Raw genomic sequence first — 26,905 nt, 5'->3', positions numbered from 1 at the left:
ACTCAAAGTTCCCAAGTTGTCAAATTCAGTACTCTTTGTTAAACAAGTGAAAGTAACAAGTAAGTGAATTAGTAGTCATTTATAAAGCAAGGGAAACTAAAATTTCTTGTGTTGATGAATTTTTTAAGGATTTATGGCCAAGGTTGTACTGCAGATAAGGTGACCCAGAGAAAGATGTAGGAGGGGGTACCTATAGATCTGCTTGGCCAACGTTCTCATATCTAATCAAGTCCAACTGTCCTGTGTCTTCCAACTGCAGCCAACTTTAGCTCAAATATGGGGACCTGATAGGAGATTTTCAATAGCACACACTCTGCCCTCCATCCTCCTCCATCCTGGACAGGTATAGGCATTTATGCTCACCTAAAAACAAACCAGAACTAGATGATACTTATTTAAGACTTTATAAATACCGCAGGAAACACAGAGATTAGGCTGTGAGATTTGGATTCTTTCTGCTCTCCAGCATTACATGTGACTGGGTCAGCGACAAGTCCCAACAACGACCCAGAGATATATTTATGCTCTGAAGGCCTGTGTGCACTGTCTCAGGGTGGGAACACTACACTTTTGAAAGAGAAACTGTTCTTGCGGGTGCGATCACTGATGGAAATTGAGTGATAAAAGCCTCCCATAAAAAATAACTGTGGCAGAGGCATCTGGGTAGCTCAGTTGGTTAAGCGTCCGACTCTTGATTTCAGCTCAGGTCTTAATCTCAGGGTTGGGTTCAAACCTCACGTTGGGCATGGAGCTTATTTAACAAAAAAGAAAGAAAAAAGAAAAATAGCAGAGTGGACCAGTTCTTGATTCACAAGGAATTACAAAGGATCAGTCCTTCAAAAGAGTAATAAATATACAACAAATATTCTTAAGGATAGTCTGTAATATAAACACCATGTGGGATCACATATATTGATCATCTATGTCAGTTCTCCTCGTACAGTCATGATTTTATAAAATTGTATTTTCTCCAATAAAATATTTCCATTACTGACTAAGTAAATGAGATGAAGGCATATCTCACAAAAATTAAGTAACTTCACACACACACACACACACACATACACACACACACACACACCTGTAGTCAGATGGTGTGTCCTAATTTGAGATTTGGAGAATATGATCACCATGTTTATAGAATTCATGATAGATGCCTTATATGTCCTAAAGCAGACTCTTGCTTTATTTTACCTTATTTATTTTTAATGTTTTTATTTTATTTTTGAGAAAAAGTGAGAGACAGAGCAGACAGAGGGGCAGAGAGAGATGGAGACACAGAATCTGAAGCAGGGTCCAGTCTCTGAGCTGTCAGCACAGAGCCTGATGTGGGACTTGAACCCACAAACTGTGCAATCATGACCTGAGCCAAAGTCGGACACTTAACCGACTGAGCCCCCAGAAGCCCCCAGACTCTGTGTTTTAAAAGTGAGAGCATGCATATGAACACCTCCAGGGTCTTAGTGCACGTGCCAGACTTATTTCTCGGCCCCTGCCTTCCTCTGAATCAAACCCTCTACTTCTCTAAGGCTGAACATCTATTGAATTAGGCAGAGGAGAGCAGCCTCAAATGTCACAAGAAAGGTTAATCGATGCTTGAGGGGCTTATAGGTTGACCCACGGGACTAAGCAAAGAAAGGAAAAGTAAGGGGCGCATACTAAAAGCATGTGGGAGAACTTGAGTATTTTCCTAATTTTGCTTAACTTTCTACTGTTTTTCCACCAATTCTGGTCCCTCCTTAAGAAGAGTCATTACATGTAGGAGGGGGTCTCTTAGGTGAGAAGGTCTGAGAATTCAGGAAGAACAAACACATAAGGGCAAACTTATGACACGGCATGGAGACTGAACTCCTAGGCGGTCCTCACCCGAACCGTGCAACCCTGCAGCGCTTAAATGGCATGGATGCCAAGGAATAGCCCACGTGGAAATTGCTCTCCTACATCTTATTTTCTGTGAGAAATTTTTCATAATGTTTTCCGGTTTTCCTCCTAAGATGGACAGTGTGTGGTGATATTAGGGCCCAATATTCATGAACCCACTGAGCCCACCCTCATGGAACATTTTGAATTACTGTGTTTTAAAAGAAATAGCATTCCTAACTTAGATACTTAAAAGATTTTATTTGGAAAGAGGCTACGCAAAAGATCAAGGAATAAAAAGCAATCTATAATAGCAGTTCCTAAAGTATATTCTATTTTTGGAAAACGTGTTTTACACCCTCTCATTTCAAATAATACTGCACTTGAGCATAATAGATGCTCTGAGATACCCTGCAGTTAAAATAATCATCCTTAGAAATAAAAAATGTTTATTGTGTGAACATACACTTAATGTAAAATTTATCATCTTCACTATTTTTAAGCGTATGGCTCAGGAGTATTAAACACACTCACATTGTTTTGAAGCTATCACCACGTCCATCCACACAACTCCTTCCGTCTTGTAAAACTGAAACTCTGTACTCATTAAACACTAACTCCACATTCTCCCCTCTCCCTGGCAATCACCATTTTACCTTCCTTCTGTCTCTAGGACTTGACTATTCCAAGTACCACATGTAAGTGAAACTGTACAGCATTTGTCCTTTGGTGACTGGATTATTTCTCTTAGCTTAATGACCTCAAAGGTCTTCCCTGTTGTCATCTGCATGAGAACTTCCCCCCGTTTTATTGCTGACTAATATTCCATGTGTGTATAGACCCCATTTTGCTTAGTGGTCATCAGTTGAAGAACACATTTTAGCTCCTGTGAACATGGGTGTGCAAATATGAGACCTCGCTTTACATTCTTTTGGGTATATACCCAGAAATGGATAGATTTGGTTTCAATTCAACATCTCCCGAACTTGTTAACTGCAGAACCCTTCAATTTATATTTAAACCAAACAGAACCCTGTTGAGAGTGAACCTCTACTAACAGTACAAGAAACTCGTGTTCTACAATCCTCTAGTTAGAATGTCAGTCAGGTATGTCCCTTTTTTTTTTTTCCAGAAAAGCAAACAAACAACCTCCTGCCCTATATACAGCTTTATATACAAGGATACTTTACCAGATCAACTCACTTCTGAAGTACTCGGGTCCTGAGCGAGAGCCAGGCCACCGGCCCGGAACTAGACACGTGAGGTCACCTGAGCAAAGCACTCTTGTTCAGAAGGGACGCAAGCCAAGCTCCCATTGCTGGAACTGGATGGTTCTCATGCCAGGCTTGGTACTTCTGCTCCAATTCCACATGTCACTCCTTCACAGTTTATAACTGAAGGCATCAGCCTCCTTTTCTGGGGGTTTTATTATCTCGGCACATGTGCTCTATCTTTATTGCGCCTTTGCTATTGAATTATATTTCATAACTTTTTCTTGCCAAATGATTCCTAAACATAAATTCTCAGCACGTTAACACTTCACCCCAAGTCCTTTGCAGCAATGTGCAGCACACGTGGGCGCCGAGACTCTCGGTAATGAAAGGAAAGCTGCTAGTGTGGACATAATCATATATTTTAAAGGAGCGGACGGACTGTAACCTCAGTTCTGCAGGAGGTGGGGTGTGCTGACCTTCGCGGTTTACTCACTGGGCTTTCTAGAGTCAAATGTTATGTACCAGCAAACAGATCTCTTTCGTTCTCTTTGTGTCCTGAAATTCTCCCTGGTTCCAAGTTTCCTGGCATTTGAGGTGAGCTTCTTCCAGGGTTTCTTCAATGTCCGCTCTGCAATTACCAAGCCAAGGAAGCATTAGCAAAGGGGAGGAGTAGAGAGGTCTGTGCTGCAGCGAGACCTGCAGGATCTCAGCGAGAAGCGTAAGCTCTTGCTTGCACTGTAGACATGGCAGCTCCATAACTGTGCTGGATGCAAGGGTCTCAGGCTGGCTGGAGACGAGGCATGTGGAGAAACTACCCTCCCGAATGCATGGTTCACTTCCTGCAACATGATTCCCGTCCAGACAGCCAGGGCTCCTACCCCAAGTCCCACCTCCTGGAGTGCCCTGTTCCGGCCAGCTTCAGCCATGCTTCTCTCTGGGGGACAATTCTGAGCACCTAGCCCGTGCCATCCCCTGCTTCCTCATCCCACCCCGGGTACCAGGATCATCGAGGTCTCCATCCAAGGGCTCAAGCCACTGCCAGTCTGCAAGGAGCTCCTCCGTGGATATAACCTCTGCAGCACCCATTTGTAGACCTGAGAGGTGGCCAAGGAATGGCTATTTGCAGGACAGGAGGCAGGTGGGTTTGGACAGAGCCTAGACATGCCGGTATGCGTAGATACCTTGCAGTGAGGGACAGAGCTGAAAATGGGAAGAAAGTGGGAGCGGGCATATGTGTGTACTCTTGCCCCCAAGCCCTGCAAACGAGGGAGGTGGACCCGCTGAGTCCATCCTACTGGGCTTCATAGGACACTGGCCAGGAGACATCTCCGTACACTAAAAAAAGACCTCTTTGCTTTGCTGGATACAGTAAATAATTATTAGCATAAAAGCTATCAGCCTTAGTGTGTACTAGACTCTGTGCTAGGAAGTTTACATGCATTATCTCCTTGAATTATGTCAAATATGGAAGAATTAATATCAATCCCATTTTACAGATGAAGAAATAGAGGCCAATAGAGGTTAAGTAATTTGCCCAAGTTAACACAGCTCATAAATGGGAGGCTGAGGTTCAGACTCCGGAATGAGATTTCTATCCTGGGTGAGGAACAGGAAGCAGAGAAGGCTGAACAGATACGGGCAGGGGTCTGGGTCCTGCGATGGAAGTGATCTGTAGACACCTTGCAAGGAGTCAAGGAAGAAGCAGACACACTCGCGGGAAATGAACCAGCTTAGAAGGAGGAGAAGCAAGCCAGAGGCCCAGGACAAAGTACTGCCGAGTGCCGGGGGCCTTGTGGAGACTGGATAAAGATACCAGCCTCTTCTCTGAGCACACCCCATTCCACCCGCCAGTGATCTTAAAGAAAATTATTCAGCTAATTGCACAGCACACCTCACAGCCTGTCAGACCAAAAAAAAAAAAAAAAAAAAATAGTGAAGGAGGGAAGATTTTCATTTTAGGGATAAGTCAATAGTTGGCCTTAAATGTTTGTAGTTCAAAGGAAGAGTTGCCAAAAAAACAAACCAAAACAAAACAAGAAACTAATATAACTGGAAAGTGTATGAAAGGCCCTTGTCATGGGCACTTTCACACAGTCCCACAACTGGAGTTTGTTTCTGCCTCTTGTCCAGGGTCTCCTAACCCTGAAAGATGTGTAAGGCTGAATTGCTGCAAGAGGGCTCACGGCCACCAGATCAAGGCAATTAGGGATTAAACGCCTTGGATGTAAACTATTTCATAAAGACCTACATTTTTTTATTAAGGTCCATTTAAAGTCAGCTTGTCAAATTTTAGGAGAAATTCGAAGTAATGACAAAAAATGACCACATTAATTTAAATGTATCTTCTACTTCTTTGTTGTGGAGGAGATTTTTAAGGCGCCTGCATGTAAATGAGTAAAGAATACTCCATCATTTTCCAAATACGTAAGTTTTAGGACAGCGAATGATCAGAGGGCAAGTAGGTAGTGCCGGTGCCGCATGTAACAAAAATGAAGTACGAAGTGCATCATACTCTCTCATTACTTGGCAATTTTGCTCTTGATGCTATCATGTCCCTGTTCATTCTCCACTAATGAGATCACTATCACACACTCCTGCCTTCTTCTCTGACTAGCCAGTCTGAAACTGCCCCTCTTGATAGCTGCTAAAAGCAAAAGTAGCAATCTGTATCCAGAGGAGAAAAATAACTTGTTTTCAGAGTAAGAAATGAATATAGCCAGAAAGAAGGGGCAGTCACGGAGCCTTCCAGCGGGCCTCCTGGCATCTGACCTCTGACAGAAGATTCTAGATCTGTCTCTCTTTCAGAGCACTGTTCCTCCCTGGAGGCACTTTATATATGTTAGTATTTTGTAAGTACCCCCAACACTTTACCTGGATTACTACCCCTGATGTACAGTTAAGAAAAGGAAGACCCATTAGTTAATATATTTTTATCTCATGTAAATGTTCCTTTAATCTTCTTAAACTTGCATTTTTGTTTTAATGTTAATACTTTTTCAAACATACCAATGCCTCAAAAGTGGTTTGTTAAGGTGCAAAAATAGGGATGAAAATAGAAACATTAATACTCCAACTCAGAGTAACATCATGATAAAGGATAGTGAGGAGGTCCCCCAAGTAAATACAGAATTTGACCCTGTCTGTGTTGGGACAGTGAACTTGTAAATGAAGATTTTTCACAAGCATCCAAGGAATGACAAATACTTGAACACTGAATTTTTTGGTTTGTCTTTTTGTTTAACAGGAGTCTTTAGTGTGCTTCCTTTTAAGAAATCTTGTTATGATATGACATTAACCACTGATGCTTCTGCATCATTTTTCATATAAAGAAAAATTGCTTTCTTGATAAATCAAATGAGTTTCTCCAGAACTTTCCAGTGCAAAGCTAGTGCTCTTGTTGCTATAAGTAGCACAGTCTAATGGGGAACGGGCTTTGAGGGTAGATGACCTGTCGTAAATCCCAGCTCTGTCACTTACCACTTTTGTGACATTGGACACATTACTTTGTTTACTTTTTTTTTTTTAATTTTTTTATTTATTTCTAGGAGAGAGAGAGAGAGACAGCGTGAGCAGGGGAGGGTCAGAGAGAGAGGGAATCACAGACTCTGAAACAGGCTCCAGGCTCTGAGCTGGCAGTCAGCACAGAGCCCGACACGGGGCTCGAACCCACAAACCGCGAGATCATGACCTAAGCGAAAGTCGGACGCTTAACTGACTAAGCCACCCAGGCGCCCCACTTTTTTTTTTTTTTTTTTTAATGCTTATTTATTTTTGAGAGACAGAGTGTAAGCCGGGGAGGGGCAGACAGAGAGGGAGACACAGAATCAGCACAGTCTGAACCCACGAGCTGTGAGATCATGACCTGAGCGGAAGTTGGACGCTTAACCGACTGAGCCACCCAGGGGCCCCAGGGGCACATTACTTTGGACATGATGTCTCTTTACTCCTCTTCCCTTATGGATAATGTAGAGATGATATTTATTTAATATAATAGATTTGTGGGGCGCCTGGGTGGCTTAGTCGGTTAAGCGTCCGACTTTCGCTTAGGTCATGATCTCGTAGTTCGTGGGTTCGAGCCCCGCGTCGGGCTCTGTGCTGCCTGCCAGCTCAGAGCCTGGAGCCTGTTTCAGTCTGTGACTCCCTCTCTCTCTGACCCTCCCCTGCTCACGCTGTCTCTCTCTCTCTCTCGTCGAAATAAATAAAACATTTAAAAAAAAATAATATAATAGATTTGTTATGATGATGAAATGCATGTACAGAGCTGAGCACCATGCCTGGGACAAAGCACAGACTTAATAAGCACTAACAATCATCAAAGACAAAGAAAATCCAAATCTGTAAAGGGTTCTTGGCATCACACTCTCCATGAATACACAGGCACAAATGATAATAATTTTGAACTCAGAGAAATAGTCAAGTAACGGGCTGGCGAAAGTCTTTACCAAATAGAGCCATGGATACTGCACACCAGGACAATGACTAATTGGCATAAAGCTCACAACTGGATGAAGGTGTATGTCATGTACTAAGGGATTATCTGGTCTCTGTCCCAGGTTCCTGAGTTGGAGCTTCTAACCTTTTGAAATGTTCTGAGTGACAGGAATATTTTTGTTATTCATGGTGGGCCCCCTAGTGGGGCCCTACATAGTTCAGGGATGGGGGCTGGCCATGCCAGAAAGACCTACCACTTAATCAGATGTTGGGGCTTTGATTCTTTTGATATTAGCTGTACCTCCCAGGAGGAGACGGAGGGCTGGAGATTGAGTTCAATCATGTGCCAGTGATTCAATCCCTTGTGCTTGTATGATGAAATCTCAATAAAAACTTTAACTACTGAAGCTTGTTTGAGATTTTTGGTTGATGGACACATTTATGTGCCAGGAGGAGAGTGATATTCTGATTTCACAGGAAAAGGACATGGAAACCTTGAATTCAGGATCATCTCAGATCTTGCCCTATGTGCTCTTTCCTTTGGCTGGTCCTGATTTGTATCCCTTATAAAACACTTTAATCATAAATATAGAGATTTTTCTGACTTCTATGAATCATTCTAGCAAATTATCAAAACTATGGGAGTCATGGGAACTCATGAATTTGTAGCCAGTTGGTCAAAAGTCGAGGTGGCCTGAGGACTCCAAAACTTGCAGCTAGCATCTGAGGTGGGACAGTCTTGTTGCGGACTCTGTGCTTAACCTGTGGAGTGTGCATTAACTCTGGGTAGTTAGTATCAGCAATGAGTTGTGAGTTTGTACTGTATGAATCAGATCTCGGCATGTGTGTACTATGTACTCACTATGTACTCAATACTATGTATTGAGTAGAGGGGCTTGATGACTCTTTGACCTATTCAACACTGAAGCAATGATTCAGAAAAGGAAACTTTTTTTGGTTAAGGATTCTTTTACGAGTCATGGTGTAGACTGGAGAAAATGTGTTAACATCAATAATGACAAAGCATGAGCTAAGGGTTCAGCAAGGAAGGGTCTCTGTCACCATCCAATGGATACTTGCTCAGAGACAGCAGTTGTCGGTGAACAAATGACTCCTCACCTTCATTCCATGGTTATGATGACAGGGACAATTATAAGGCAATCAGATCAAACCTACAAAATAAAGGTATTTTATGCCTGTTGTGCAAATAGATTGGAAGTGTAAGCCTGCTTCTCGTTCTGAAATTCCCTGTCAAAGGAGAAGCTGCTTCACATCAGCCTCTGAAATTAATATAAAACCAGCTCATAATGACACTTACAAGGCCAGTAAAAAATATTTATGTGACTTCATGAAGCTTATTCAAACATCATAGCTCAGCAATATATCAAGAACCCTGAAGAGCCCAAACCTGTCACTTCAGAGGTGAAATTTCAAGATGTTACTTTTGAGGATATGATATTAGAATTTTATAAGAAAGTCAATATATGATAGACTGCTGAGAACTTGACTTTCTCCAAAAAGTATGTGAAATACTTCACTCAGAGGAAATAGTGGACTTCCTATATACATAGGAAAAATATATATGTGTATATTTTTTAAAGTAGGCTTTATGCCCAGTGTGGAACCCAATTCAGGGCTTGAACCCATGATCTGGAGATCAAGACCTGAGCTGAGATCAGGAACCAGACACATGGGGCTCCTGGGTGGCTCAGTCGGTTAAGCATCCAACTCTTAATTTCGCTCAGGTCATGATCTCACAGTTCATGAGTTCAAGCCCCACATCAGGCTCTGTGCTGACAGTACAGAGCCTGCTTGGGATTCTCTTTCCCCTCTCTCTCTGCCCCTACTCCACTTGCATGCACTCTCTCTCTCTCTCAAAATAAATAAACTTAAAAAAATATCAAACATGTCAACCAACTGAGCCACCTCCACATGATGCAGTAAGAATGGAAAAAAAAATCACTTTCAGAGTAGAATGTAATCAAAGTGTAGCTTAGGAAAAAGTAAGCTGCTTTATCCTAGGCTGAAATGCTCATAAGCCTGTGGACTTTACACCTGACCGTGTGCCAGAAGTTGTCTGCAGTGAGAGATCACTCCAGGAATTTTGAGTCCTTGCCTCATCTTGAGAAATAGTTAACAGATTCATAAGTGACTTGCTTTCTTTTTGGGTTAGTTGCTCTAATTTAGTAAAACATAAAGAATACCAAAACAAAGACAAAAACAAGAGGAACAATAAAAACAAAACAAAACACCATACTGAGTGTTAAACCTCTTATGGCTAGCCTGGATACAGTAACACGGGAAATCTTACCCACTTAACTACTGTGGATTTATCATGCTTAAATTATTTTCATTAACAATAGCAATGACATTTGCTTTACATTTATGAAAAATTGACTGATTCCTGGATGCCTCTTAACTGAGGCTCAAAGTTGAAAACGGCCTGGTAGGGGTCAGGACTCCCGGAACTGTGATGTGGGGGTCTACATGAGGGTCTGGGTGAATGGTTTCCCCAGCAGAACACCCATTTCACTGGGGAGAATGATAAAAAATAGAAACAGAAACAACTATTTACTGTCTCTGGAAATCTCCCTAATGATGTGCAGCAAATAGCATGACATTCACTCAACTTATGCTAAATCTTGATAAAAGACACAAATGGTTCTCAGCATTTGAGTTAAGATCAGCTCCCTTCACACCATCATGGAAGAACTATTGCTTTGAGGTGCAGTGAAAAGATAGGGTCTCCTGCTCCCCTTAGCTTCTAGTCTAGAGCTGTGATTTACCCTGGAAGTAATAAGCCGCCAGGATCTCTCATCCTCCGTAGTCTCAGGTTCAAGCAGGCATGGCAAAGAAATGGGACTCCCTTCCCCCACCCTGCTCATTCAAAGAGCAAAGGTTCTTCTGCAGGTCCGGCCAGCTGGGAGTGCTGCCGTCGGGCCGTCTCTGCTGCAGCTTGCTCATCATAGGGAGAAGGCTCCACACCAGCACCATGAGCTGAGAAGACAAAAGGCCACCATCATCCCTCGGTCCCTCTCACAGAGCAGAGGTCACTCTGGGAGAAGTGGGCTGCTGTCCCCATCTCCAGCCCTGGCGCAGGGGCTCTGAGGTTCTTCTTTGGGGAAAGGCAGGCCGGAAGAAGGCAGAACTGCACCGCTCTCCCTGACGGGAATGACTTTGGAATGGAGCATTTGCCTAGACACCTAGAACTTCGTAGCACTAAGAGTGGACCTTAATGTATGTATAAAATTTTTTTAAAAATATCATTTAGCTGGGGCACCTGGGTGGCTCCGTCAATTGAGCGTCTGGCTTCGGCTCAGGTCATGATCTCACCGTTCATGGGTTCGAGCCCTGCGTCGGGCTCTGTGCTGACAGCTCAGAGCCTGGAGCCTGCTTCAGATTCTGTGTCCCCCTCTCGCTCTGACCTTCCCCTGCTCATGCTGTCTCTCTCTCTCAAAAATAAATAAAACATTAAAAAAATTAAAAATATATATAATTTAGAAAGTAAAGAGAATAGGGTGCCTGACTGGTTCAATCAGTAGAGCACGTGACTCTCGATCCTGATCTCAGGATTGTGAGTTCAAGCCCATGTCCATGTTGGACATGGAGCTTACTTAAAAAAAAATTAAAAATCCTTAAAAAACAGAAAAGAAAGTAAAGAGACTCAAGCATCCCAGGTAGGGAAGTGGCATGATAAGACATATTTTTGTAAAGAAGATAATTAGTACAAAAATACAAAAGATTTTAGAGGCCCAGATTACAGTAATAGCCACGGTGACAGTGGAAAACAGAAAGGCAGATTTGGGATTTGTTTTGTATTTGGGCTGGGTGAAAAAATGAAGAAGGAGGGGCACCTGGGTGGCTCAGTCAGTTAAATGTCCAACTCTTGATTTCAGCTCAGGTCATGATCTCATACTTCAGGATGATGAGCCCCACATCACGCTGTGCACTGACAGAGTGGAGCCTGCTTGGGATTCTCTCTTTCTCTCTCTCTCTCTGCCCCTTCTGTGTGTGAATACATGCATGCACTCTCTCTCTCTCAAAATAAATAAAAAAAAAATGAAGAATGAAGATGCCTTTTTTATTTTCAGCTTCATTAACTGTGGGTACAAATTACCACTGACAGAGATGAACAGAACTAGAGGCAAAACTAAGTACCACAGAAAAAAAGTAAAGGTTCTGTTTTGGATATACTTAGCTTAAATGTTGTTAGGTATCAATGTGGAAGCAACATGGTAGCCGTCAGACGTTTGACTGTGATGCTCAGTGAAAGGGGAGTAGTCAAGACTGGACACACAAATATGGCTGCCATCAGCAATTAAGTAGCACATTAGATCCTTGTCCTGCTCGCTAGCCACATTCACTCTGGCCCTATCTCCCTGCAACAGTGAACCACTTCCATCTCCCCATGGTACCCAATTATCCTTTGCCTCCATGTCTTTGCCCCTGCTGCTCTTGCTTCCTAGAAGCTTCTCTCTCACCACATCTACCTGGTGGATATCTACTCATTTTCTGGTACTGAGGAAGAATTTACAAGTGACATCAACTATTTATGTTGCTAACAAGTTTGCAAGCTACCATCCTAATCTGTACCTAAATTTGCTTACCTAAAAACTCTCAAAAAACAAAACAGAGCAACAACGACAAAACCCACAGAAACTGAACATACATGCGCCAAACTGAACCAAAGCTGGGTCTTAAAGATCTGGACACAAAGACGGAGGCCAATCTGCTAAGCATTCTTGCTAAGCATTCAGTCCTAGGTTTCGGTAAACAACTTCTTCTACCCAGTAATTCCATCTTAAGATTCTTGAGAGGAGTCTTTACTGACTCCCAATCTGTGTGGATATGTGTGTACACATGAGTATAATAAAGCCTGACAAGTGCTCGGCGCAGTTGCTGGGTTTTGTTTAACAAGAACAAAGGTGACAATTCCTCTATCTAGCTTTCCCTCAAGAGCAAGGTAGAATAAGCCCTTCTTACTGTATTTATTCCTAACTAGATCTTGTACAACTCTGTGTAATTATAGTTCTAGGTATTAACACGTCTGCCTCCCCGTTAGACTGCTTCTTGAGGGAAGGACCTTTTGTTTGTAGCAATCCTCTCATAGAAACATGGTTCTTGCCTTTAAAAATGGAGGAGAGGATGGGGCGCCCGGGTGGCTTAGTCGGTTAAGCGTCCGACTTTCGCTCAGGTCATGACCTCGCGGTTTGTGGGTTCGAGCCCCATGTCAGGCTCTGTGCTGAATGCCAGCTCAGAGCCTGGAGCCTGTTTCAAAGTCTGTCACTCCCTCTCTCTCTGACCCTCCCCTGCTCATGCTTTCTCTCTCTCTCCTAGAAATAAATAAAATATTTTTAAAAAAAATAAAAATAAAAATGGAGGAGAGGAAGGAGTGAAGGGACAAAGGGAGGAAAGGAAGGAGGAAATTGTATGCAGCATGTTTCAAGAGCAATGCTGTTCCTAATGCTTTATTTAATAGGCATTTATAATTTACATTTTCTATTTCCCTAGAAAAATTGACAGACCCAATTTTTAAAAATATATGCATGTAGCTAATATGGTATAACCAGGAATCGTTAAAACACAACAGTCTATTCAGTTGCCTAACTAGGTCAAAACACATTTTCTTTCTGTCTTGTTTCTTCCCAAAACACCCAACCCCTTTCTTTACTAACTGAATAGCTCAAAACCACTTGCCAGAGGCAGAGAAAAAAAAAAATCTATGACTGAAAATGTCTGCATCAGCGATCTGACACTGTCAGCGACAGCTCATGGGAATTGCTCCTGAGAGCCTCCTCACGTCCTTCCCCTCAGATGCGGGGAAAGCCTGCTGACACCTCCAGCCTGAGAGGAGAGGAGGCCAGAGGGGCCTGAAGAAATCCAGAAGGTTCTGAACTTCGGAAACAATGAAGTGCTCATCTTGGCCACCAGTTCTGGGGTACTTCCGGTTGTGCTGAATATTTCTTACTCATTTTTGTAAACATTTCAGGTGGTGGAACATTCTGGCTTCTCTCTCTGTTCCCCACACAGTGCACTGTATTCACATCATGGCCTTCCTCATACTGGTATGTCTCCTCCTCCAGCACCTAATTGGACACACATGGGTCTGAACTATTGCATCTTCTTTTGGGAGATGCAATTTAAAAAAATTTTTTTTTAAGTTTATTTATTTTGAGGGGGGGGAGGCAGTGAGGGGCAGAGAGAGGGGGAAAGAGAACTCCAAGCAGGCTTTGTGTTGACCCAGTGCAGAGCCAAACCCAGAGCTCGAACCCATGAACTATAGCTCATGACCTGAACCAAGATCAAGAGTCAGAGGCTTAATGGACTGAGCCACCCGGGCGCCCCAGGAGATGTAATAGAAACACCATGACTGATGTGAGCTGTTATTAAAAATATCAGTCCAAAGAAGAGCCATGCAGAGCCATTTGTCACTAGGTGGTGGTCTGATAAACTGGGTTTTTGGTGCCTGTGACAGCGCAGCCAGAGACTGCTTCATAGGCTTTACCATGTTCTCCAAGGATACTAATTGCCAGAGAACTCTAGGACAGTTGTAGACAGAAAATTGACAATTCAGAGCCAGATGTAGACTCTTAACTTGATGTGGAAGAAGTTCTTATAGATTCTCTAAGATATAACCGAACACCAGACTTCAAAATGTGAAAATATTAAGAGTGAAAATAACGGTAACATTTATTGAGCACTCATGATTCCCCAGGCACCGTACGGTGAGTTTCCCATTAGGTAAATTATTACCATACTTGGTTAACAGACAAAGGAACAGAGGTTTAGAGATAAGGACATTTGTCCAGCCAGTAAGTGGCAAAAACAGGTCTCTAATGTAGGCCTGTTTTACAGTGACATATACTGTTACTAGCCCATGATTTTAAATTCCATGCTAAGCTAGAATATAAAACAACAAATAGAATAATTGAATCCTCTCTCCACCCCCCACCCCCCAAAATCCCCAAATACAAAACATAGAACAGGAAAGGTCAGAGCAACCTTGCCCAGGATCCTGAGAGGGAGCAAGGGGAACTTGAAAGGCCAAAGAAGAATTGTCTGGAGAAACCTACCTAGCCTGCCCCAGGCTAGTATCCATCCAGACCCACAGAGGAAAAAACATATTAGCAACAGCTGGCATATATTCAGGAAGAAAGAGTAAATGCCTTTTGTCAGACACTCAAAATTGTATACTATCATTTTAAAAAAATTTTTATGTTTTATTTATTTCTGAGAGACAGAGAAAGAGAGAGTGAGTGAGCATGAACAGGGGAGGGTCAGAGAGAGAGGGAGACACAGAATCCAAAACAGGCTCCAGGCTCTGAGCTAGCTGTCAGCACAGAGCCCGACACGGGGCTCAAACTCATGAACCGCGAGATCATGACCTGAGATGAAGTCGTACGCTCAACCGACTGAGCCACCCAGGCGCCCCTGTATACCATCATTTTTGTCTTGTTACTGAAACTATTCTAATAAAATCAGAATTTTAATTTCAAATCCTTCTGGCTTAACTCTTACCATCAGAAACTCAATTTTGGAGGGATTGAAGGTTTTCAGTATGTAAAGGGAACTACTGGGTACACTCGTTGGTCACTTATTTGTGTGGCCCTTCAATACTGTCCTTTCCTCCTTCTGATCTGTATTCTCTCCTCAGTCTACATTCCTACCAAGAAGTCAACAAAACCCTTGCATTGCTAATTCATAATGCTCTATCAAAATGTATGGCTCATATTTTTAAAATCAGAGCTCTTTTAAAGATCATCAACTGAGTGACATTTTTTCTTTTTATCTGAAAATAGATTTGCAAGTATGTCTTTCTTTGGAAAGAAAGTGTGTTCCTATGTTAAGCCAGAATATTGCAGGTACTCTAATAAATGCTTTAGAGTAGCATGCAGTTTACATCATTATCCACCATTTCTCTCTCGTGTAAGTTTAGATTGTTCTAATAAAGAGAAACGAGGAAGCTACATTTCTTCTAGTAAATATTACTAAAATTTAGTCTATTATAAATGTCGATTCACATTATTATTAATAATATAAAAAGAATGTAGACCACTCCCTGAAGAAGAAAAAGAAAATGCCTCTTTTCCATCCCCTCATTTGTAACAATATTTATTTCCATTTCAAACTCAGGGCACCCCATTTTCTCAACAGGATAGTCCTGATATCTGCCAGAGTCACTAATCCGTCTGGTGGTGAGGACTGACTGAAGAAGGATGGGACCCTCCACAGCAGATAAAAGTGGTGAACTAGATCTATGTGGGTGACTAAAGTTAATATGAATGTGTGCTCTATCCTTCCTTAAGGTTTTCTCTAGCTTTTAATGTCTTACCTTATTTTCTGAAGTGCAGATTAAGGGGCTCTGGAACAGACCTCCTGAATAATAATCTTTGAGACGTAGGCCCAAGCATCTGTATTTTTAATAAGCAACACAATAAGGGGAAAACTACATGATGGTTTTAATGCCAGAGACGTTATTGGCAATCTTTTAATGTATAAATCATCTCTTGCATTGCCTCCAAGACATTGTAGAATGCCATCAAAGAAGCCCAATCCTTGCAATACAAACAAATAGATTTCTAATCTGTGTTTACTTGAACAGAGCAGATAAATGGATTTTGCACTTTGGAGGATTTACTCTTGTGGCGTGAATTCACAGCACAGTTTCCAAACTGGTTTGCTGGAAATTTCCTTTGACTCCCATTAGAAAGTCTTCCTGCACCTCACCTTTGACCCCCTACTATGCTTTCTGCAGAAGACCCAGAGGATAACTGATGGAGACATTCCTCTCCTTCCAGATGTAGTATGCAATTATTTGTGTTGCTTCTTGTTCTAAGTGTTTCTCTTTCCAAAGATCATGAGCCATAGATAAGGAGAATTTAGGATTTAGATTTCAAAGGACATCAGATTTATACTTTCTCTCTATATATACTTTGAGTAATTAATGTGTCATATCATTTCCCGAAGAATCTCACTGAAAAGTCTACACCAATTGATATTCCCAGACTTAACTACAAACCCGTGTTCTAGCAGGAAACACAATGGAAGCCTGAAGTTTTTCAGATATAACACAACCGTTGAGTTCATTCAGTTGTGTAACAAATATTTACTGGACACTAACAACGAGACCAAGGCAGAGCTAAGTGAGTACGAAAGACATCAACCTTGTCCCTATAATGGCAACAGTCCAGTGACAAACATCAGATAATTAATTTATTACAATGTTATAAGAGGGTCTCCCAGGAGGCTCATCTCATCTGGGAAATCAGCCCCAGTTTCCTTTAAGTTGCGGCCTTCATGGCGCATGGGGTTTAGCTAGGCCGAGAGAGGTAGAGAATGATGTTCTAGATGATGAGGATGAAATGGCAAATGCTACAGGGCAGGTGCTATCTTGGTCAGGTTAAGTGTTCCAGAAAGGAGGACAGTGTAGCTCAGTACAGTGGATCAGGAGAAGAGTGGCCAAAATTACAAGGTACATAGGGATCGGATAAAACAAGAGGAATGAGAAGCCACTGAGGCAGGGAAACGATTAGGTCTGTGATTTTGATTATTTCACCAGTGTGGAAAATGGATTTACTGGAGAGCAGGCGAGGACACTGGAAGATGAGTTAGAAGTATGCAGATAGATGGGGCGCCTGGGTGGCTTAGTCGGTTAAGCGTCCGACTTTCCCTCAGGTCATGATCTCACGGTTCGTGGGTTCGAGCCCCGCGTCGGGCTCTGTGCTGACTGCCAGCTCAGAGCCTGGAGCCTGTTTCAGAGTCTGTGACTCCCTCTCTCTCTGACCCTCCCCTGCTCATGCTGTCTCTCTCTCTCTCTCTCCTAGAAATAAATAAAAAACATTAAAAAATTAAAAAAAAAAGTATGCAGATAGAAGGGATATGCTGTTTGCAACCAGCTATTTAATTAAATGCCATATATACCGACACATATATAGTGTGCATGATATTATGTAACATATATAATATGTTATATGTAACTGCATGAAAAAAATATATATAAATTCTTTTTCATCTCCACCCTAGAGGTGGCTACTTAATATTCCAGTTACCCTCATCAGACATCCATTCCCCACAGGCAGCTACAACAAATGTCTTCAGATATCACCATCAAAGCTTCCCCACCGTGTCTGTTCATTGGCATAGGATTGCTAGAAGGAATATTGCCTTGGTGAAAGGAGTGGCATTCAAAATTTATGAATTGACTCTGGGCAAATATACAACTTCTACCTTCTGAATCACTTCTACTGTTGCAGGATGTTTTACCTCAATGCCTGGGATTCGTTGTGTTGATGCCTTGAAGGATGAAGAAGTGGATACAGAACGAGCAGCAGGTAAAAGCAGAATGGTATGCAAGCTTTCTTTACAGAGAGAGGACACTTGAAAGTGAATGCCCTTGATTATAAGGTTCTGGTCAGCCATTCCGTCCCTTCCCCTTCGTTCCTTCTCAAGTTCTACCCTTATTGGCTGGATAACTCTAGGTGCTGGGTTGTCCATTGGCTCGTTTCCATTGTATGAGGGGTGGTCTGTGGCCATACTGCTCCTTGTGGGTCATAGGTTTTACGGTCTACTTATTTTTAGTCAGGTTTTTTTGCCAACTTCCTGATGGAAATCTGAGGGGGGAGTAGGTGGTGTCTGTTACATTCGTAAGAGGCACGTTATGCCTCAGGGGGTCTGCTGTGGTCAGACACTCCCAGAATTGTTCCAAAATATGTGTTTTTCCCCACCCAGGGACTTCAGGTCCTAATCTTTCCCTCTCTGCCTACTGAATCCTATCTTCTCCTATCATGCTTCCTCCTCAGAATCTCGCAAGCCCAGCAGCCACTTTCAACTTTCTAAGTAGGATCCTAGACCTTACTAACCAGACATTTGGTTCTGTGTTTCTGCACTTAACAGAGGATTCTGAATTCAAAAGAAGGTGAGCTAAATTCCACTGTGAGGAAGTGGTCACATCTCCTCCAGGGGACCTTTCAGGCCAGGTACTTTTCAAAGTGCCTAAAATACCAATAAGTAGGACAGACTGTGTGACAATTTTGCGCTTACTTGCAAACAAATGCTTGCAATGTGTGGCAGAATCTGGTCGGAGACTTGCTTTAACCGTAACATCCCATCTGGTGGCAGACTTGTGGAGGACGATACTGATGGCTCTCACACATCTCCAAACATCCTAAACTGGCAATAATTTGCAAAGAGAATCTGAACACAGATTTGGAAAAATTGGCTCAAGTCAGATGACATTAACTAGACTAAGATAGTATCTATGGAGATGGAGAAAGACGGGACTTCCTCAGGGGTGGATCTGATGTGACTGAGGGAGGTTTCTGAATTGAACAGCTTGGTTCATAGAGGTATGATGCACAGAGACAAGAACACCGGTGATGGAGCTGGTTTAGGAGGGAGATTAAAATTCCATGTGGTCCAGTGGGTTTGATATATTTGGGAGTTTGCTAAATGGAGACATTGCATATGCCTTTGTGCATAAGAGGTCTGGGGCTGAAGATGTACCTGTGGGAGCCTTTGAGAAATAGATGTGATTAAAGCCACAGGAGAATATGAATAGATCACCCAGGGAGATCATGGTTTAGAAAGGCAGAAGGCCTGTGGTGCCTGGGTGGCTCAGTCGGTTGAGTGTCTGACTTGGGCTCAGGTCATGGTGTCACAGTTTATGGGTCCAATCCCCACACCAGGCTCTGTGCTGACAGCTCAGAGCCTGGATGGAGCCTGCTTTGGATCCACGTCTCCCTCTCACTCTGCCCCCTCTACCCCTCTCTCTCTCTCCCTCAAAAATAAATAAACATTAAAAAATTAAAAAAAAAAAAAAAGAAAAGAAAGGCAGAGGGTCCTGAAGAACTCCAACATTTAATGACTGAGTACTGGCGCATATGAATCAATAATGATGTCGGTGTTATCACTCTGGCAAATATATGGCATTTTACATAATGTTAGAACCTAGAGCAAATTTTCTTTTCAGCTAAGAATTGTCTTCATGTGGAAAAAATACTTGCACTGGAGTCTGTGTGTCAATGGCACAATTAAACAACAAAATTGGAACGCAGATCCACTATGCAGGAGAGAAAAAGAATCTATATTGCTTTGTAGAGAATGGGAGAGGACAGAGCAGGGAGTCCCGTGCAGGGAGCGGGCTGGCGAACTTATTGGAACTTCACCATGGGAAGGGCGGCCAAAGGAAGGTAGTCTCGTATTTCCGTTAAAGTTGATTGCGATGCTGCGTTGTAAACCTCTCCTTCCTCTTTACCTGACAAAGCTTCAGAAAAACCTACAAACCTCAGAGTCTTCCTGTGATGACTCTTTTTAAGAACCCAGAAAAGAAACTTGAGTTTCGGGTCAGGGGTGAAGAAATAAGAGACAAAGGTAGCCTGTGGGGTCCATCAGGGGCAGCCTCTGAAAACATCCACCCAGAAATGAGCAGAAAAGTGGCGGCTGGCTTTGAATGCAGTTGAAGGGTTCGTTTCCTGCAGATTTTAAGGGATGAACATATCTGTCATCTCATCTCTGGATTATACATTTTTGTTTATTTATTTATTTTGAGAGAGAGAGAGAGAGAGAGAGCAAGTGGAGGAGGGGCAGAGAGAGAGGGAGAGAAGGAATCCCAAGTAGGCTCCCAGCTGTCAATGTGGACCTGGATGTGGGGCTCGAGCTCACAAACTGTGAGATCATGACCTGAACGGAAACCAAGAGTCATATATTAACCAACTAGACCCCCCAGGCGCCCCTGGATTATAACTTTTTAAATGATCGCTTTATTTTTTTAAAGTATTTTTGAATAGGTAACAGTCATAAGTTTGACAATACAAGTGACATAAAGTAAGTTTCCTCCCACCTTTGTTTCTTATCCAGAAGCAACCATTCTCATCTGTTTCTTATTTATCTTCCTAGAGATATTCCTTTTGCATAAAGAAAACACATGGCTATTCTTTCCAAATGCTCTTAGACATTTTAGCCCACAGTTAGGTTCAACTCCTGTGCATCTTGCTCTTCTTTCTTATTAGACTCGACTATCTTTCTGTATCAGTACAGAACTGCTGCCTTTCACATGGCTGTTTAGTTTTCTACACTTGGAGGTACCGTAATTTATGGTAGGAGTTCCCCACTGGTCATCATTTGTTCCCGGACTTTTGCTATTATTGAAAATGCCTCCGTGAAAACCTGGCCCACACATCATTTTGCACTTGTTCGAGTTGAACTGATTCTTGCAGCCAGAGGAATGTAAAGCTCTGTTACCATGACAAAAGGCAGACATGGAGGAGGCAGATGGAGGTTTGGAAAGCTCACTTTAGAATCTCAGACAGCTGCAACACCAAAATCATAGCCAGCATGTTTCAGAGCAGAGCATTGTAAAGAATTAAAGTGATAAGGACTTGTGACTAGAGATTTGTGTTTTGGAAGGAGACATTCTAGAGCATATAAGAACTCAGGACAAAACAGTATGGATCACACAGAAGACAAACTAGATTGGCGAGAACCATCCCCTTAGCTTCCTCAGAAAAGAGTGAGCCACGGTTCTTCAGGAGAAACGAGACAAGGATCAGAAGCTGCATTTGTGTCTAGCTTTTATAATCAACTATGGATCCAGCATTTGTACCAAATCTTCTTAGATGCCTTATAAAATCTGGAGTTCGTTCACTTCTCTTGATACGGTTACAGACATATACTTGGAATGTGTGGGCTCTCCCTTACTATTAATCAAAACTCCAGGGCCTCGGACTGAAACACAGCAAAAACTAATGATGATAACAAAAATTAACATGTACTGAGAGCTTATCCTGGGCTGAGCACTACAAAGAGGTCCCCATTGATTATCTTGTGTTATCTTCATCAAACTCTAAGAAGATAAGATTTCAGATTTCTACAAATGAGGAAACTAAGGGTAAGAAACCTGCCCAAATTTACATGCACCAATGCATGATGGAATCAAGATCCAAACTCAGGCACTCTGAGTAGGAATCTCTTAAACACTGATGTATGAATGACATTTTTGTCAAACAAGAGCATCTAAGTCCATTGCCGATAACTAGCCCTAACCTATCTCTCTCTTTATGTTAGCTCTACCTTTTTTTAAAAAAATGCTTTATTTATTTCTAGGAGAGAGAGAGAGAGACAGCGTGAGCAGGGGAGGGTCAGAGAGAGAGGGAGTCACAGACTGAAACAGGTTCCAGGTTCTGAGCTGGCAGTCAGCACAGAGCCCGACGCGGGGCTCGAACCCACGAACCGTGAGATCATGACCTAAGCGAAAGTCAGATGCTTAACCGACTAAGCCACCCAGGTGCCCCAATGTTAGCTCTACCCTTAACCCCAAGGTTGTCTTAGAGACCTGGGGTTTGTCAGGAAAGTGGCTTGGAAACTAACCACTTAATAATTTGCCTTGAGGAAATACTAATTCACTCTTGATAAGTACAGAAAAACAGCCATTATAAACAGTGTCTCCTCATGAAGCTTGCTTCTTTAAAAATTTTTTTAATGTTTATTTTTGAGAGAGAGAGACAGAGCACAAGCAGGAGAGGTACAGACAGAGAGGAAGACACAGAATCTGAAGCAGGGTCCAGCCTCTGAGCTGTCAGCACAGGGCCAGACACGGGACTCAAACTCGTGAACTGCAAGATCATGACTTGAGCTGAAGTCACATGCTTACTACTGAGCCAGCCAGGTGCCCCTTAATTTTTTTAAATGTTTATTTATTTTTGAGAGAGAGAGAGAGAGAGGAAGAGAGAGAGAGAGCACGCAAGCAGGGGAGGGGCAGAGAGAGAGGGAGACACAGAATCTGAAGCAGGTTCCAGGCTCTGAGCTGTCAGCACAGAACCCCCATGGGGCTCGTATCCACGAACCATGAAATCATGACCTGAGCCAACGTCAGATGCTCAACCAATTGAACCACCCAGGTTTCCTAAAGCTTGTTTCGCTGTGTACTACACGTTAAAGATTAATTTTTAAAAAAAATTTAGTAGTAGCATTATAGTCTAATATATGCTTACAGGATTCTAACAAAGAGTGTTTGTTTTAAGAACTTAAAGAAATGGAAAAACTGAAAGCCCGTAGTAAAAGATAAAATAGGTCAGTCGTAGATGGGTCACAGGGTATGATGTGTAGTATGTGATCAGTAAACACTTTTAAGTGAACAAATAACGAAAAGAAAAAGACCAGGCTATCAGAAGTCAAGAAAAGCATTTTGGGTGAGCCAAACAGTATCTCAGGCAATCATACATAGAAAGCACAGCATAATCTTCGAAATAGGACAAGCAACAGTTCTTTCCCAAATCCCAGGGAAACGGCAATTATGAAAGTTGTTAAGGAAAAAAATAGAATAGGAAGTTTCCAGATTCAGTTGCTGACGGAAGTAATCTAAGGTCAGTGTGACCACAGATGGCCTCCTCGCATGGCATTCTCTACGTGCTCTCGTTCATATTAAAAAATTCTCATTTTGGGGCGCCTGGGTGGCTTAGTCGGTTAAGCGTCCGACTTTCGCTGAGGTCACAATCTCGCGGTTCGTGGGTTCGAGCCCCGCATCGGGCTCTGTGCTGACTGCCAGCTCAGAGCCTGGAGCCTGTTTCAGTCTGTGACTCCCTCTCTCTCTGACCCTCCCCTGCTCACGCTGTCTCTCTCTCTCTCTCTCCTAGAAATAAATTTAAAAAAAACATTAAAAAAAATTCTCATTTTTCGTTACTGCCTGAAATTTATCTTCGGATTTGAATACTTACTTTAACCACCACTGAAGTATATAAAACTTGGAATACAGAACTAAAGAAGATCTAGACTCTGTAAGAATGGAGTTCTCTTTCTGCAATAGGTGCGTTCCTGCAAGGGAAAAGTCACTTATTTTCTCAGTGACCCCAGCTGCTATGTGTTCACGCAGTGACCCAGTTCATGGCATCCGTTTGCTTTGTTCTGGGGAATTCGTGCAATTCTGTTCCCTCTTGAGGTGACAGGCAATTTCTTCTAGGTCCTGTGAGCTTGCTGGAACCTGATGGTCTTATTTCCATTAAGGCTCTCTTTCGCGAGAAAGCCTGAATCAGGGAAGGGTGCATGATGGACATTTGATGTTCTGACAAATTCACCCTAGTCACCAAGGATTGCAACAACAATTTCACAAAATAACCATTTTGTTATTAGCAAACATGCTGATTCAATTCGTTCATGTTCCCTTCACAGCTAGGTTTCTTTTTCTTTTTACCACTTACTGAGGTATAATTGATGAATAAAAACTGCGCATATTTAATGTATACAATTTGATGAGTTTGCACATATGCATACACTTAGGATATCATCACCACCATGAAGTTCAAAGGCATATGTGTCACCTCCCAAAGTTCCCTTGTATTCCTTTTGTGAATGTGTATACTTAGAACACTTAACACCAGATCTACCATATTAATAATTTTTACGTATGGTCCCCTATGGGCACTTTGCTGTATAGCAGATTTCCAAGCTCATTTGTCATGTGGAACTGGGATTTTATGCCCAATGAATAGCAACTCCCCATTTTCTCCTCCTTTGACAGTTGGTTTTTGAGAGGCCACTTTATAATTGTCTCTTCTTCATTTCTTTTTTTAAATTTGATTTTTAATTTTTTTATTTTAGGGAGAGAGAGAGAAAGCAAGTGGGGGAGAGAGGCAGAGGGAGAGCTAGAAATTCCCTTCTCTTCAATGATGTCTATGACAATGTTTTATGTTTGTTTCTTTCTTTCTCTTTCTCTCTCTCTTTTTTAAATTTCTTTCTGTGTCTCTGATTACTCTTCGGATAGGGATCCTATCTTTTAAATGATGATATGATGTTCCCTAAGGTTTCTCTTGCATTCATTTTTTTCCAAGGATCATAATGTTTGTTTATTGATAGATAAAGCATACGAAATTAGGGCATGAACATGACTTGATAAATTAAGTAGACTTAATTTCAATAAGAATAAGAGGCACCAATTCAAATTCTCACCATGTGTTTCACACCCACAAAACCACTTCAAAGGCATTAATGATCTCTCAAAACTGATCGATTTTGTGCAAATAAACCAGGTTTCTTTTAAAAAGACGTGTGCACTTGCCCCGCCTTAAGGATATTAAAAGTCAAGCACATAAAGCCCATTACTACAGGTAGAAATACAGGCAATAGACTATTGTAGCAACAAGAGTCAATTATAGTTAAGACATTTTCGGTAACAACCAAATGGATACTCAAATATTGCAACAACGCAAGTATTACTGAGCAAAGTTCATTTCCACAGTATTCAGTGTTGCTATTCGGTTTTCTAACTTAAAACAGCCTATGATAACCGGCAGCAAAGAAGATCCTTGCATAGACTGCATCTGCTTAAAAACTACTGATGCAATTATTGCATGCTGCTAATATGTATTTAAACATTGAAGACACTCCTAAAATATTTGATGGTAGGCTGTGATTAAGACAATACACTACAAAAAATCCTTGTGCAGAAGGAAATCCTAACTGACTTGTTTCTGCCTTAAGTATTGTGAAAACATTCCTGCATTCACTTCTTATTAATGCCTGCCCAGTCACTGATATTGCCCGTATCTGCTATTTCTAGAGCCCAAATTTCTCCTGAGCCTAGGGCCTTAAATTTCAACTACCCATTAGGCATCTCCGCCTGGGCATCCCATGGGATGTCCTCAATTACTTTGATGCTCTTCTTTCGTATCGCGTCTGTGTGTGTGGCTTTCCATGCTGGAGACCAGAACCGCCTCTGCTCTCATCCTTGCCACTTTCTGTATCCCAGGATCTATCAGTTCTAGCTTCCTGTTCTCTCAGATCTGTCCCATCCCCTCCACCTCCACCCGTTTTGCCTAGTTCGGTTTTCACCTGATGACGTCAACCTACTTGTTCACTTCCTTTTCCTAAACACAAGACCATAGTAGGAGCTCAAAACTCACTGTGGCTAAGACGGGTACTTTGTAACAATTCCCCTGACCATCTGTGCCACCTGGTAACTCATCTCCATAGGAGCTCCAAGTGTCGTTCTAAGACACACAGGTAGTCATGCCACATCCCACCTCCCACATCAAATGCTTCCGCTACTTCCAGGATCAGCTGTAATCTCCTTAGCTGACCTATAAAACCTTCTTGCCCTTTCCACCTCATGTCCACCCTCTTCTCTCACTTCACCCCAACGTACCCTCCTGTAGCCCTGTGAGTCAGCCAACAGCACCAGAGCTCTCTAAGGACTTTTCCCCTCTTTTTTTTTTTTTTTTAATCAAGGTATGATTAGCATACAATAAAGTACAGACTTTAACTGCACATATGGATGGAGTTTGGAAAATGTATACATCTGTGTAACCACCATCTAATCAATACATAGGACCTTCCTATCACCCCAGAAAGTCCCCTGTGTCATCACCAGTTAATGCCTTCAGGTTAATCATTGCTTTGATTTCTGTCACCATATATTAGCTTCTCCTGTGTGTCTGACTTCTTTTGTTCAACATAATATCTGAGATTCATCTGCATCAGTATGCATACCAGAAGTTCCTTTTTATTTTTAATTGTGGAATAGTATTCCACTATTTAAATATACCACAGTTTTTTTATGGATTGGCAGGCATTTGAGCTGTTTCCAGTTTGGGATTATTATGTACCAAACTGAAATGAACATTTTTATACAATCTTTTTGAGGACACAGATTTTTTTTTTTGGCATAAATACAGAGAGGGGAATTAGCTTAATAAGAAACTGCCTAATGGTCTTCCAGCCACACATCTCTGTGCTTGGTAATGTTGGGCATTGTTAACATTTTGGTCATTCTAGTGTATGTTAAGTGGTGTTTCATTGTGGCTCTAAGTTGCATTTTCTTCTTCACTAATGATGTGGAGCACCTTTTCAAATGATGATTGGCATTTGTATACCCTCTTTGGTGATATACTCCATTCAGTTTTTGACCTGCTTGAAATTATGAGTTGCTCATTTTTAAAAATTCATTTGCCAGACACACCTTGCATTTTCTTAATGATGTCCTTTGAAGAGCAGACAATTATAGTTTATCCTCTTTCTTTTCCTTTGCCTTTTTACTTTGTCTGTGCAGGATTCTTTACCTGGGAGGAAATTCCTCCCTGTCTTGAGAGTCATTTGACATCATAGGATATGGTCATCACTGATTTTCTTCCTCCTTCCCCCCCACAAGCTTGGAGCCAACTAGAGAGCAGGGGGCATGCTTTATAGAGTCCTCTACATCCAGCAGGAAACTGAGCAAGAAGTAGATGCTCAGAAACTATTTATTACCCTAGTGCACAAGTGAATGTATTGAAAATTGGAAGAGTTGGTTCAATTCCATCAAGGAACTTTTTTTTTGTATGTTGTTTTCTGAAAGCAAAGGCAACTCCCCACTTACCTCACAAGCATGTGCAAGCCAGGGAAGCTTGAGGAGGTTGTGGAAAAGGAGGGTTTTG

Source organism: Hyaena hyaena, unplaced genomic scaffold (assembly GCF_003009895.1).
Source record: "Hyaena hyaena isolate Hyena2069 unplaced genomic scaffold, ASM300989v1 scaffold_106, whole genome shotgun sequence".
In the NCBI taxonomy this organism is placed as follows: domain Eukaryota; kingdom Metazoa; phylum Chordata; class Mammalia; order Carnivora; family Hyaenidae; genus Hyaena; species Hyaena hyaena.
The sequence above is the reverse complement of the archived record's forward strand: the minus strand, read 5'-3'. Positions refer to the sequence as shown.